This window comes from Pantherophis guttatus, chromosome 3 (genome assembly GCF_059756535.1).
Source record: "Pantherophis guttatus breed Tessera chromosome 3, ASM5975653v1, whole genome shotgun sequence".
NCBI classification, from domain to species: Eukaryota; Metazoa; Chordata; class Lepidosauria; order Squamata; family Colubridae; genus Pantherophis; species Pantherophis guttatus.
Genome location: NC_142065.1, coordinates 127298352 through 127312065, shown reverse-complemented (window position 1 = coordinate 127312065; position 13714 = coordinate 127298352).

The window sequence follows — 13714 nt, the reverse complement described above, 5'->3', positions numbered from 1 at the left end:
AAGATATGCAAGTTACGCCATATTTCATCAAATCAATATAATAGAATATAATGAAAGGGAAGGGCATTGATTTCTATCTTCCTACACTTTGTGTTCCTCAGCACTGAGTCTCTTTGGAATATAGAAAATATAGAAATCTAACGTGAGCCTTCCTTTTTCCCTGGGGTTAGGAGGAAGCACTAAGTGCTAAAACCAGCCATGTTGCTTCTCTATATTGCCTCTGGTACCTGCTGGAAGAAAAAAAAAATCACACAAATTTGGTCATGCTCATTTAACATGCATCCTGCATGCCGTAGTACTGCGACTGTGCTAATTATGTTGGCCAGGTCCGGGAAGATGGGTGTGTGTGTGTTCTAACTTCTCTCCTCCCTCACTGCCAACTAAACAAGATTTTATCCCTCCCCTTCATCTCCTTTGTTGGTGGACTTCTAGCATAGTTACTTGGATTATCAGCATGAGAGTGGCAGCATCTCTATGATTTAGAATGTATTGCTTTGAAAGAGTGCCACCAAGTTATCCATGCCAATTAGCTGTAATGTTAATAAACACTGTCAGGTCTCAGGACTTTTGTACCTTAAATGGACACTATCATAAACCTATGGACATACAGAGTCGAAGTCCAAGTGACAGAAGGTATTCACGGTTTTGTCTCCTTCTCTCTCTCTCTCTGTGTGCACATATCTTCAAATCAGTTTTTGATTTCTGCTGACCACTTGGACTCATCCCTTCAGCTTTCTTAGAAAGATTTTGGAAGCGGTTTGTGATTGCCTCTTTCTAAGACTGAGTGGCACAAGGTCACTTTGTTGGCTTTGTATCTAAAGTGGGGCTAGCCCAAACCAAGGCATTGGGGTGTGTGGCGCCTCCCCAGAGCCTGTTTTTGCTCCCAGGAGGCTGCAGGGAGGCCTACTAGGCCCAAAACAGCAGTGCCCCCCGCCCCCCGTGGCACATTTTTGCTTCCGGGGGTGCAGGAGGCCGAGTGCTGCCTGTCACACCCCACGCCCGTGCCCACTAGCCGGTCATTAGGGCAAAGAACCGGTTGTTACATTATTTGAATCCCACCACTGGCTAGAACTCATAGTCTCCTAGTATCTAGCCTGGTGCCTTAATTCGAAACCAGACTGGCTCTTACATATTAAATTTTATTATCTAGAAGAAGCTAAATGTTTTTCCCCCAATGTAGCAACCCTTAGGTACTCCAAACTGCAAAATCCACAATCTCTAGTCAGTATTGCTATTACTATTGACTGAAAATGTTGACTGAAAAAAGCCAAGCTTCTAGTGTTCACTCTGAAATGCACAATTTTCTTCCATTAAACTTTTGAGTAAAACGGACAAATCAAGCTGATCAAGACCAACAGAAAAGTACGGAAGCAGCCGTACCATAAACAGAATGTCTTCATGCCTATAAAGAAATCTATTCCCATTATGAAGGGGATATTTCATTTTGTATTCATTTTCTAGTTCAGGATTGAGCTGTCAAATTACTCATTTAAATGCCAACGGCAGAGATAGCTGCATTTTCCACGAATCACAATTTGTGATTCTAAGTAGAAGCCTCTTTGAACCAAAGGTGCTTTCACATCTATAATTAAAAGGGAAGCGGGTTTGTCAAAAAGACCTATTTCCCAAAGATATAAACATCTTACATTATTTTTTGGACATGTTCCTTCTTTCCGTTAGAAAAACTGTGTGGTTTATAAAGTTGTTGTTTTTGCTGTGATTTTATACACAATGGAAGGGTGAGGAAAAGGTCAGCAATAACTCTGCTGTTGCATTTACACTGGAAAGGAAAAAAAAACATTATATTGATCAATAATAAAATGGGAAAAGCACAACTATTAGCTTTTAACTTGATCTTCTCTGACCTTTACCCTGTCGTGTTGGTTTTATTCTTAAATGTTATGTCTGTTGTTTCAAAGGTTTGTCCCATTTAGTCTTTTATTTAATTAACACATGATCTTCTTCACCAGCTCTAATGTTAAAACAAGAAATCAGCTTTTATTTCCTTGTTGAACTGTTGTCCATCTTTGCTCTGTGCTTCAAATCATAATAGTTATGAACAAATTGTTATGCTTCGGGGATTATAAAAAAATTCAGAATACTGAATTTTCAATGTATAATTAATTAACCCAATAGGTGATACATATATACAAACACACACACATACACATTTTTTCATCTGTTGTACCTTTCCAATTCTGAATATCTCTAAGTAAGGTATTACTATTTTTCCTATTTGCTTATGTTGAATATTCTTTGCTCACACAATAAACTCTGAATGATGACTTTCTAAAATGATTCTAAATTGGATTAAATTCATTTTAACATCAACTACCCTGTTTCCCCAAAAATAAGCCCTCCTCGAATAATATGCCCAATCGGGAAAATCCCGATTGGGCATATTATTCGAGGAGGGTTTATTTGAGGAGGGCTTATTCGAGGAAGGCTTATTCGAGGAGGGCTAAAATAAGCCCTCCCTGAAAATATTTAAGCACATGCGCAGCCGGTCCCCGCCATTTCCTCGGGTTAGGGAGACAGAGGTGGAAAGCAGGTAAAATGGCAAGGGGACCCCCGTCTTGCTCCACGTGCCCCAAAATAATAAGACTTCCCCTGAAAATAAGGCCAAGCACTTATTTCGGGGTTCAAAAAATATAAGACAGGGTCTTATTTTCGGGGAAACACAGTAGGTAGATTACGAGTCCTTGTGAGGCTCCTTCATAAGCAGGAGATGGACCACTCAGTGATCTCCAGGAGGGCAAAGAAAAGGATTATTATTCCTCCTATCCATCTATCAGGTAAATGGGGATAAAAATGGAGAAATTGAGAAGAGCATAAATGGGGTTCATTATCTGCTGATATTCCCCTACATCATCAAAGTGATAACCCTTAGGGATTATTCTAGACAATAGACCAAATCATCTAAATAAGAGACAGCTAAAAAAAAACAATATAGTTGAAAAATCTTTAATCTGAACCTTAATTCTGGAATTTTTGCCTTGCCCCACTAGAGGCAATATAAGTACAAGCTGAGGTTTCTGCACCTTTATTCCCATAATAGCAAACCATAATTTAAGTTCATTGTATTTAAACATTAATGTTGACCCTATGATCTTTATAGCGTTGCTAAGTGTAAGCTACTTTCATAATGTTTTCTTGGATCTCTGTCCTCTAAGATATTTCCAGTGGAAATTGTTTTCCTTTAGCATTTACTATGAACCTAAATTCATAAACTAGGACATAAAGCTGGATCATATGCTTTGGACTATACTTTATGAAATCTTACAAAGACAATTTCAGCGGCTTGTTAAGAACTTCTGCACAATCCTCATGTGCAAGAAAACATCTACTGAGGAGTTAACTACTAATGTCATATTCTCAATTCTGTCCAGGGGTGAAATTCAAAAATTTTCCCTACTGGTTCTGTGGGCGTGGCTTGGTGGGCATGGCAGGGGAAGGATATTGCAAAATCTCCATTCCCATCCCACTCTGGGGCCAGCCAGAGGTGGTATTTGCTGGTTCTCCGAACTACTCAAAATTTCCGCTACTGGTTCTCCAGAACCTGTCAGAACCTGCTGGATTTCATCCCTGATTCTGTCCCTAGGCTATTTCATAAAAACTCTTTCAAGAGGTCCCAAAGATGATGGGGAAAGAAGTTTGCTCTAAATCTAGTCTTACATCTCTCCCTCCCAAGCATATCAACATTTCATTTATATATTCCATTAAGAACTGGAAGCTTAGGGCACTTCTAAATGAGATTCGGGCACCAGTTCCTACTGGTGTTACTAATATAATGAACTGAAACTATTTTCTTCCTGTAGATTAAAAAGCAGTAGATCAGGAGCAATGGCAAAATGTTTATTTTTTTAAATCTGGAAATGCTAGAGATCCATTGAGCTGGGGCATGCTATTTTCCTACTGGTAGAAATTCTAACCTTAGTCTCCTTGATTCCCTCTTTTCTTGCTGTTTTTGTGCCATAGATTCTTTGTGTTGGGTTTCTTAAATAGAGAAGAGGGACAATTTTGCACTTCTCCCAAAGCGACTTCCTCTCCCCCCTCACCCCGGAAAACAAATTCAGCAAGGAAAAGGAAGGGACATAGGATGATAGCGAGTTGGATTCCAGTTTTTGCAGTCCCCATTGGACAGCTGGAGGGAGCATTGATTATCCTATCTGGAGTTCTCTGTGGATGTAGTGAGGATAATTGCAGCCCTCGGTGGAGCTGGCTTACAGAACTTGGGGAATTTATGAGGCATGACAATAGTGGCTGTGTGAAATTGCCCTAAGTCACAGAACTGGAAAAGACTTGGGAAATAGGTGGATTTTTAAAAATTGATTTTAAAAAAATGCTTCCACAATCTCTCTAGGTGAGACAGTTGCAATTGGAATTATGGAAAAATGACTGATAATTACTTTTTTCTTTGGGAAAAAATGCTGTAATTTGGTGGTGCTACTTAAGAGAATTATTGTGCCTTCTTCTAAGCTATAAACAGTTTTATAAAGACATTTTCTCTTGAAAAGCAGTATTAAAAATCTTAGATAGATGTTTGCTGAAATTTGAGTATTTATTAACTCTAGCTGTGAACCTTTGTAGTTTGTAATTCAGCTGCCCCATCTAGTTCTACCCACTTTCCATTTCTTTATTCATGCATTTTCTTTGTTTCTTTCATTGGGCTATTAATAAAGGAAACAAGAGGCAGACAAAAAGGAGATGTGAGGATTTTTCCTTCCCTGTTGCTGCAGGTCAAAAGGGAAAAAAGGCTTCTTGGTTGAACTAATGCATTTGAGTAATTAATTAGGATGCATTTCATTGTTTAAATCATTCTTTAATTGAATATAAGTAGAAAGACACATGGATTAAATGTTACCAATTACATGTCTCAGAAATATAGCTCCAATACTAAAGATCAGTAAAACATTAATTGTATCGGGGTACCCAACACTTTGGAGGCTAATGGATGTATCTGGAAGTTTTGAGAAGAAATTATGGATACCTTCACAAAAATGGATCATGTGAGGTATCACTTATCATGCTATACAGTAGCTATTTACCAGAGGCTGAATTGTTTCCTACCATCTCCTGTAGCCTTTCACGATGTTCCTATAACTCCACTTTCACAGATGGGCAGGTCATGTCCTCATGATGTTCCCTTCATCACATCCCCAATCCTTACCTGAGTCAGATTAAAGTCATTCTTAGTTATCAATTAGGAGTCGATCTTTTGTTCCTCTTTTGTTTTGTGTGGTTTCCTTTCTGCTCCGGTGGAAAGAGCTTGTTTTCAACTAGATGTTGTTGGGCTGCATCAGCTACCACAGCAGGTAATAATTTGAACATTATTGCTAAGCAGGTAACTGGCCTATATTTGCCTGGTACTGCCACTTTTGTTGGATCTTTCATTATCAGGTAGAGTTTGCCAGATGTTAACCAATCTTGAATTTCACATCCTTGCAATATTTCATTAAACTGCTTAGGAATGAGTGGGTATAGACCAGTCAGATGTTTCAACTAAAAACCATGCAACTCATCTTCACATGAGTTGTCATGGCACTGACCATTCATCATGTTCCATGATCTTTTCTCTACCATTTGTGCTGTTGCTACAAGTTTTTTTCATTTTGACTTCTTTTTTCCTTCTCCACCTTCTTTATTCAAGCTGCATTCTTATTATTATTTGTAATCCAGATATGTATAAGAGAATTTCTAACTGGGTACAAATGGAAACACTCAAGTCTTCAAGCCAATTATTGAATATGATTCATTCAACAGAATGAGCAAAGTATTGATATTGTGAAATCAGCTGTAAAGGTAGTTTGTAAGTTAAAACAGGGTCCAACCAATATGTACCATATAAAAAAAAAATATTAGTGTTAGATAACTAAATTAGTATACAATTGTGATATACAGGGACATACTTCCCACTCATTGAAATAAATACATATTATCATTAGTTGCATTATTTCTAATCTTTCTATGTGTGTGTTGAATATTTAAGATTTTAGGTGATCATCATTGTGTATGGAAAATTAATAATACCAAATGTGTATGTTTTGATTTTTTTAATAGCATGAAATAAATTCCTATTTGTTTTATTGACTAAAATATTACATGTGTGTAACATTAAATAATCTATTTTATTTGGGCTGCTGATGTATCTGTATTGCTGATAACTGGTTGTTATTGAGGCATCCCAATTTTCCTTTGTTTGTTGAGACTCTGAGATCTGTGCTCAAAGGTTTTGTGATGCCTTGAATATCAAATCGTAAAATACCTTTACCAATCGTAAATGCATAAATGCACTCATGCATACCTTTTTGAGTTATGAGGTGGTTGCACAGTTGGCAGGCTAGCTTGATGCTTTCTTGACAGGTTAGGTTAAAGGATTAAGGCTAGTCTGTCTTCACTTTGCCCTGGTTCTGACACACTCTAAAAAAAGTTCCTGGCTGGCCTCGTGCTTAGCATGACCTCTACATCTCCTCAGAGTGACAACACTTCCCTTTTTGCTCTCCAAAGGTCAGAGCAGATAACTTGGTGAGTCTCCCAGATACTTCCTTATCAGCAGCTTTTTTCCCCCTTCTAGCACTGAAATACATGCATAAAATGTTGGAAGGAGGGGAAAAAAATAAAATAAAGGAGGGCAAGATCTGGCAAAGTCAGACATTTCTGAGCACCACTGATAGAACTGAGCATTGGACGATTAACCCCTTCCACAAAAAATGATAGCTGCTGGCTTCCAGATGAATGGGCTGGGAAGGGCTCTGACAAAGCCTCCTTTGCTTTTCACTCTGCAGCTGAAAGGCTGAAAGGGGCCTTGGCTGGGGTTTTTGCTTGCAGGGGAACAATCCAAGGGTTGCTGGCCCTCTTGACACCAATAGAATCAAAGGTGTGGTCAATGTTAAAAACGTACTGCCAGTCAGAATTTTAGAAGTTGCTTTCATGCTTATAAGAAGACAGGTGGCTAACCTGCCATGTATTTATGCCTTTTATGTCCTTTTGCTTAGGGAAGAAAGGCTGGATGGTTCACGATAAGTAACTCTAAGACTCTATTATAGCATCCCAAAGAGTAATAAAAATGAACAGCCTCATGCTTAAGTTAAGCTCTCCTTAAAGTTTGTCATTCTTCCCAGGGAGAGTTATATGATTGGATGGTAAATCCAGTGGTGCTATTCAGCCAGTTTTATCTGGCTCAAGTGAACCGGTAGCGGCGGCTGCATGAGGCTCCGCCCACCTGCCTGAATATGGACATCATCACGTCCCATTTTTGATGCTCTGCTCATGCGCAGAAGGTCCTGTGCATGCGCGGAGTTGGCAAATGCGAGTAAAGCACGTGTGCACATTCCCATTTGCGAACTGGTAGTGAAGGTAAGTGAATACTCATGCCCTCGTCACCTCCCGCCTGGACTATTGTAATGCTCTCTACATGGGGCTCCCCTTGAGGAGCACCCGGAGGCTCCAACTGGCGCAGAGTACGACCGCGCGGGTGGTAATGGGAGCGACATGGCGCTCCCATGTGACACCTCTCCTGCGCGAGCTGCACTGGCTCCCGGTGGTCTTCCGGGTGCGCTTCAAGGTTTTGGTTACCACCTTTAAAGCGCTCCATGGCTTAGGGCCTGGTTATTTATGGGACCGCCTACTACCACCAATAGCCTCCCACCGGCCAGTACGCTCTCATAGAGAGGGACTCCTCCGGGTGCCGTCAGCCAAACAGTGTCGACTGGCGGCCCCTAGGGGGAGAGCCTTCTCTGTGGGGGCACCTACCATCTGGAATGAGCTCCCCCCGGAGATACGGAGGATCCCGGATCTGCGCTCCTTCCGCCGTGCTGTGAAGACCTTTTTATTCCATCAAGCGGGCTTGGCCTAATCTCTTCCCTTTTTAAATATGTAAATTTTAATCTGTTTTTAAATTATTGGGGTATTTTAATTTGTCTGGGCCAAATAATTTAATTTGATTTTATCGGGTTTTTAAATTTTGTGTATTTATGTATTTTATTGTTGGCTGTTCACCGCCCTGAGTCCTTCGGGAGTAGGGCGGTATACAAATCAAATAAACTAAACTAAACTAAACTAATACCATCCCTGGGTAAAACCGTGGTGGGATTCAAATAATTTAACAACCGGTTCTCTGCCCTAATGATTTCTTCTAAAAACCAGTTCACCAAACTGTTCCGAAAGATAACAACTGGTTCTCCTGAAGTGGTGCGAACTGACTGAATCCCACCACTGGTTAAAACCCATAGGAATGCTCTCCCCAAATAAGATATGATAAATTGGTCCAACCAAGAAAATAATTGATATTAAGAAATAATTGTGAAATATTAAGTTAAAAATTAGAAATTAAGGATGGAAATGATAGTGTTTAAATTAAAGAGTTTTAATAGAAAGTACCGACAAGGAGCTACCTTGTTTCCCTGAAAATAAGACCTGGTCTTATTTTCTTTTGGGCTTGGAAATAAGAACTTGGGCTTATTTTCGGGAGGTCTTATTTTTTTTTAAGTGCAGGGGTGTGGGCCAACAAGAGTGGGAGCACAGCTACTCTGGCTCCGCCCTCTCTGTCCCACTGTCTGCTTGCCCACTGTCTACTTGCCCAAGCTCTTGGTATACCCCAGCCTCCACCCACCCTGCCTGCTTGCCCAGCTGCTGGGACACTTCTCAGCTGCAGTGGGCACTGTGCTGGCCACCAAGCAGCTGCCCATGCTGCTGCTGGCCTCGTGGGGGCTCTTCGTGTGGAAAGAATGTCAGATGTTCCTGAGTTTAAATAGTTTGGTCCTAATTGTACTAGAATCTTCCCGAATGAAGGCACATATATGTGTCCCAGGATAATGTTGCAGAATCCAAACTGGGTAGGTCACTGGGATCAGAGATTTACTCTTCCTAGTTTTCAGACTCATGCTGGAGCCCATCCTCAGGGAATTTCTCTCTACTGAAATATGGGCTTTGGACTATTCTAGAATCTTCCCCTTTGCTTAGTCTGAATGTCTTCTGTCCATCTGCAAATGGGCAGAATATTATACCTGCATCAGATTTGATATCCTCAGTGCTGACTCCTTTATGGCTTCTATTGCCTCTCTTCCTAATTAGTTGTCAGTCACCTGATACGAGCAATTGGTGACAGAGCCTAACAGATATTACACATCCTTGGACAAGAGGGCTGGAAAAAAAAACAAGGCAACTTCATGGGATCAGGGAAGAAAAAGGTGTGACCGGGGCACAATTGTGTCACGATTAGGTGCAAGTGGAAAAAGCCTCAATTTTGAACTTCTACATTTTCCCCCCTTGCATATGTAATATTTGCTTCTGCTTATCTCTTCAGTTTGGATTGTGGCAAGAAAGAGACAAGGATATACTTCTCTGAAAGAAATACAAGTGCCTTTGTAATGGCTTAGGTGCAGAAGAGAGCTGGCAGGGCAGATAAGATGCAATTTCACTGTCTGTAATTTGTGCTAAAGGCAAAGGTTTTTAAGACCAAGAGGTTTTTTTTTAACACCAGTTAGACATGAGTCATTGTTCTAATTATAGACTAGGCATTATTAATAGAAGCTTATGTACAATACTTTGAAAAACATGAAGTACTTTTGCCCGTCCTGGTACATACCAAGATGTACTGGATTACAAAAACCATCCTTCTCAATCAGCTCTCTCAGACCCTTGGATATTGCAGATGTTGTAATTTAATGTATTTGAAAAGCACTAGTTGAGGAAGGCTGTCTTAAGACATGGTAGTTACAAGCAGAGGTGGTATTCAGCAGGTTCTGACCAGTTCTGGAGAACCGGTAGCAAAATTTTTGAGTAGTTCAGAGAACCGGTAAATACCATCTCTGACTGGTCCCGCCCCCATCTATTCTCTGCTTCCCGAGTCCCAGCTGATCAGGAGGAAATGGGGATTTTGCAGGAACCTTCCCCTGGAGTGGGGAGAGAATGGACATTTTACAATATCCTTCCCCTGGAGTGGGGTGGGAATCGAGATTTTACAGTAACCTTCCCCTACCATGCCCACCAAGCCATGCCACACCTACCAAGCCACGCCCACAGAACCAGTACTAAAAAATTTTGAATCCCACAACTGGTTACAAGTAAAAGCTGCCATCCAACAGGAGCCTGTGGTAGTGCATGGTAACTAGCCAGAAAATTTGAGCATGGCCTGGAATCAGATCCACATTCTTACTATTTTTCCAAAAGTACCGTCTCTAGATTAAATCTTTAGAATAGCAGCGTTTTTTTTAACATTGGCAACTTTAAGATGTGCCAACTTTGATTCCCAGAATTCCCCAGGAGGCACTGCTCTAGAGACATAAGCCACGCAAACTCCATTTTGACCTTAAATTGAGATTGAGCAACCAGTCTCAATCTTTGCCCTATGTCATATTTGCAAAACTATCAATTATATTATTAATTTTTTGTACAAGGTTACTGCAGAGTATCAACCCACACACAACTAAAATCAAGAATGCAAGTACATTAGAAAGGGACAGAATAAATCCAAACCAACCTTTTCATAAAGCTCAGGCAAAAAAACCCCAAACTATGTTAGTTATCTTTAATACAGCTCAATGAAAAAATAAAATTGCTCCTGAAATATAATTTGACATTTAGCTATATCCTGCCCTTTCTAAACCATTCCTTTGTGAAGTGATTAGGGAACACACTGAAATGTATTTGAAGCTATCACGACATACTAAAGAGGTCTGAGACTGGGTAGCAGTGTGGAGAGCTAATATTATGCCAATGCAACTGGAAAAAAAATTGAACAATACTGATAATTATATGCCATTTAAATTGGATTCTTATCCCATCTCCATACCCAACAAAGGAAAATCTAATTCACACTTCAGTCAATCATATTTAAATACAGAAACTTTAATTGCACTGTGCATCATTTTATAGATGAAATTTTGTTAAACAGGTTTGATTTTGTTACTCGACTAACAACAACTCCAGTAAAATATATTGCCTGTGTATATTGTTGGATTCTTTCTTTCTTTCTTTCTTTCTTTCTTTCTTTCTTTCTTTCTTTCTTTCTTTCTTTCTTTCTTTCTTTCTTTTATTGGTTCGATTTATATGCCGTCCTTCTCCGGAGACTCAGGGCGGCTTACAATGCGTTAAGCAATAGCCTTCATACTTTTGTATATACCTGCTTAGTAGGGCTTTCGGCCCCCCCTAAGCGCTGTTCTTTTTTATACAAAGTCAGCTTATTGCCCCCACAATCTGGGTCCTCATTTTACCTACCTCGGAAGAATGGAAGGCTGAGTCAACCTTTACCACAAAGTCCTCTTATTAAAAATAAACATTTTTGAATATCATTACGGTTGGGTTACACATGTACCCTGTTCGTTTCAGTGATGATAATTTGGCAGTAATAGCATTGACAGAAAGAATTCTATGTGAAACTTTGTTATACATTAACTTGGGGCTTAATTAGCAAGAAAGAGCAGGAAGCTCTTTTTGCATAGTTTGAAATACAGAGCATTACCTTCAGGAACAGGTTCCATTCATTGAAAGTGATTTTTTAATATATCTTGCTCATGACTGTTTTTTCAAATCTGTATCATAAACTGAAAATAGCAATGATGATTTTTTAAATTCTACTTTTAATAAATATTTATATCTCATTCATGACAGTTTTTCTGCTGGGGGGCATCTTCTGATCTTGCACTACTTCTTTGAGTTTTTCTATACTCTGGCTGGTGTCAGCTTTGATTGATGGTAGCTACTAGCTGCTTTTGCTGTTGTTATTGTTGTTGTTGGATCAAAATGAGATTCTTGTGTTGCTTTGGCAATAATATTAGTTTATATTAATTGACCAAGAATAAGAGATAAAGTGCCAAAGTGTCTAAAATGAATGACTTTAGGGTGGGAATGACCAGCCTGTATTATGGATGCTCCTATAGCAGCAGACATAAAGTACCAATCTTAGGAAATGAAATGCCCAGGACATTCCAAATTTTGACAGATTCCATTGGAGCAACAGTTTACAAGCCCTGTTATAGCTTCTGAAGAACATATTGGATGAAAACAAGCTTGCCCAGCTTGGAAACATCCAGATGTATTGGGTTACAATTGTCATAATTTCCCCCTGCCACAGCTACAAGCATGTTTTGTTTTTTTGTTTTTTTAATATGATTTATATGCCGCCCTTCTCCGGAGACTCAGGGTGGCTTACAATGCGTTAAGCAATAGCCTTCATACTTTTTTTATATTTTTAAAAAGTCAGCTTATTGCCCCCACAAGCTGGGTCCTCAGTTAGCTGGGACATCCAGAAGTTAGAGGTCAGACAAGGCTGAGAAATCAGAGAAGGCTGATTTAAAACCTATGATTTTAAAATACGTTAAAATCACTGGAAATCATCAGAAAGTAGTTCTTCTATCCTTTCAGGTAACAAACATAGGGTTTCATCAATGCTTCTGTAGATTACATTAATATATAGATAATAGGCCTCTTTAAACCAGGCAAATATCATTTGCAATATATAAATGTACAAAGGGGATTTTGTGAAATGATGGCACTGATGGGCTTATTTTTCTTTCCAACAGACTATGGCTAGAAAGGGGTTAAAAATGTTTTCGTTTCTCTTCTAGAAACCAATTTGAGAAGGAACACTAATTTTTCTTTATTTATTGTTAGCTGTCTTGAACACCATTTCCTTTTGTTCAAAGATAATAAATAAAGTAAGATGTGCACTGTGATGCTGATCACCATCAATAGACACATAGAGATAAACCACTTTTGCACACTATTCAGAGGAGACAATAAAAAGCTAAGAAGGAAATTAAAAGATCAGAACACATCCTCTCCAGCAATCAACACCCAGATAAGCAGGGATTAACACCAGACAAACAATCAATCATAATACCCTAATTAAAGAACTATCAAGCAGAAAACCACACCCCCACCAATACTGTCAGGGCAAGCTGCTGTATATAAACCGGGAGCAAATATCACACTCACCAGCACTGATGATATTACTTACAGGTAAAGATATGTCTGCTGGGTAATGAAATGTCTGCAAGCAAACAACTAAACTGAGAAAACACTCTCTGAACAAGGAGTCCAGTTAATCCCTGAGCTATATATATTATTTTCTATTGTTTAATATATTATAAGATGATATCTTAATCATTATGTATTTTGCAAATAATCATGTTTCAAAGTTCAGATTGGCATTGTATGAAAGCTGTGTTAACATTTGCTGATTATCAGAAATAATTATTGGATAATTATTGGATCAATAAATTCACTATGCTGTTTGCTATCTTCATTTTCTGTTAAATAATGTTTTGGGGCTGCTGTAGATAAAAAGAGTTTTGGTATCCAGTAAATTTGTATAGTGCCTAGAGAACCAGGGATTAAACTGTCCCATTAAAGGACTAGAATATTTTTCTGCATATCAGAATAAAAAAATAACAGAGTTGGAATTGGAAGGAACTTTGGAGGTCTTCTAGTCCAACCTTCTGCTCAGGCAGGAAACTTTTCAGACAAATGACTGTCCATTTTTAAAACCTCCACTGCGGGAGCATTTATAACTTCTGAAGGCAACATGTTCCATTGGTTAATTGTTCTCACTGTCAAAAAATTTATCCTTAGTTCTAGCTTGCTTCTCTCCTTAATTAGTTTCCATCCATTGCTTCTTGTCCTGCCCTCAGGTGCTCTGGAGAATAGGTTGGCCCCTCTTTTTTATCGCAGTCCCTTAGATATTGGAAAACTGTTATGTCACTCCAGTCCTTCT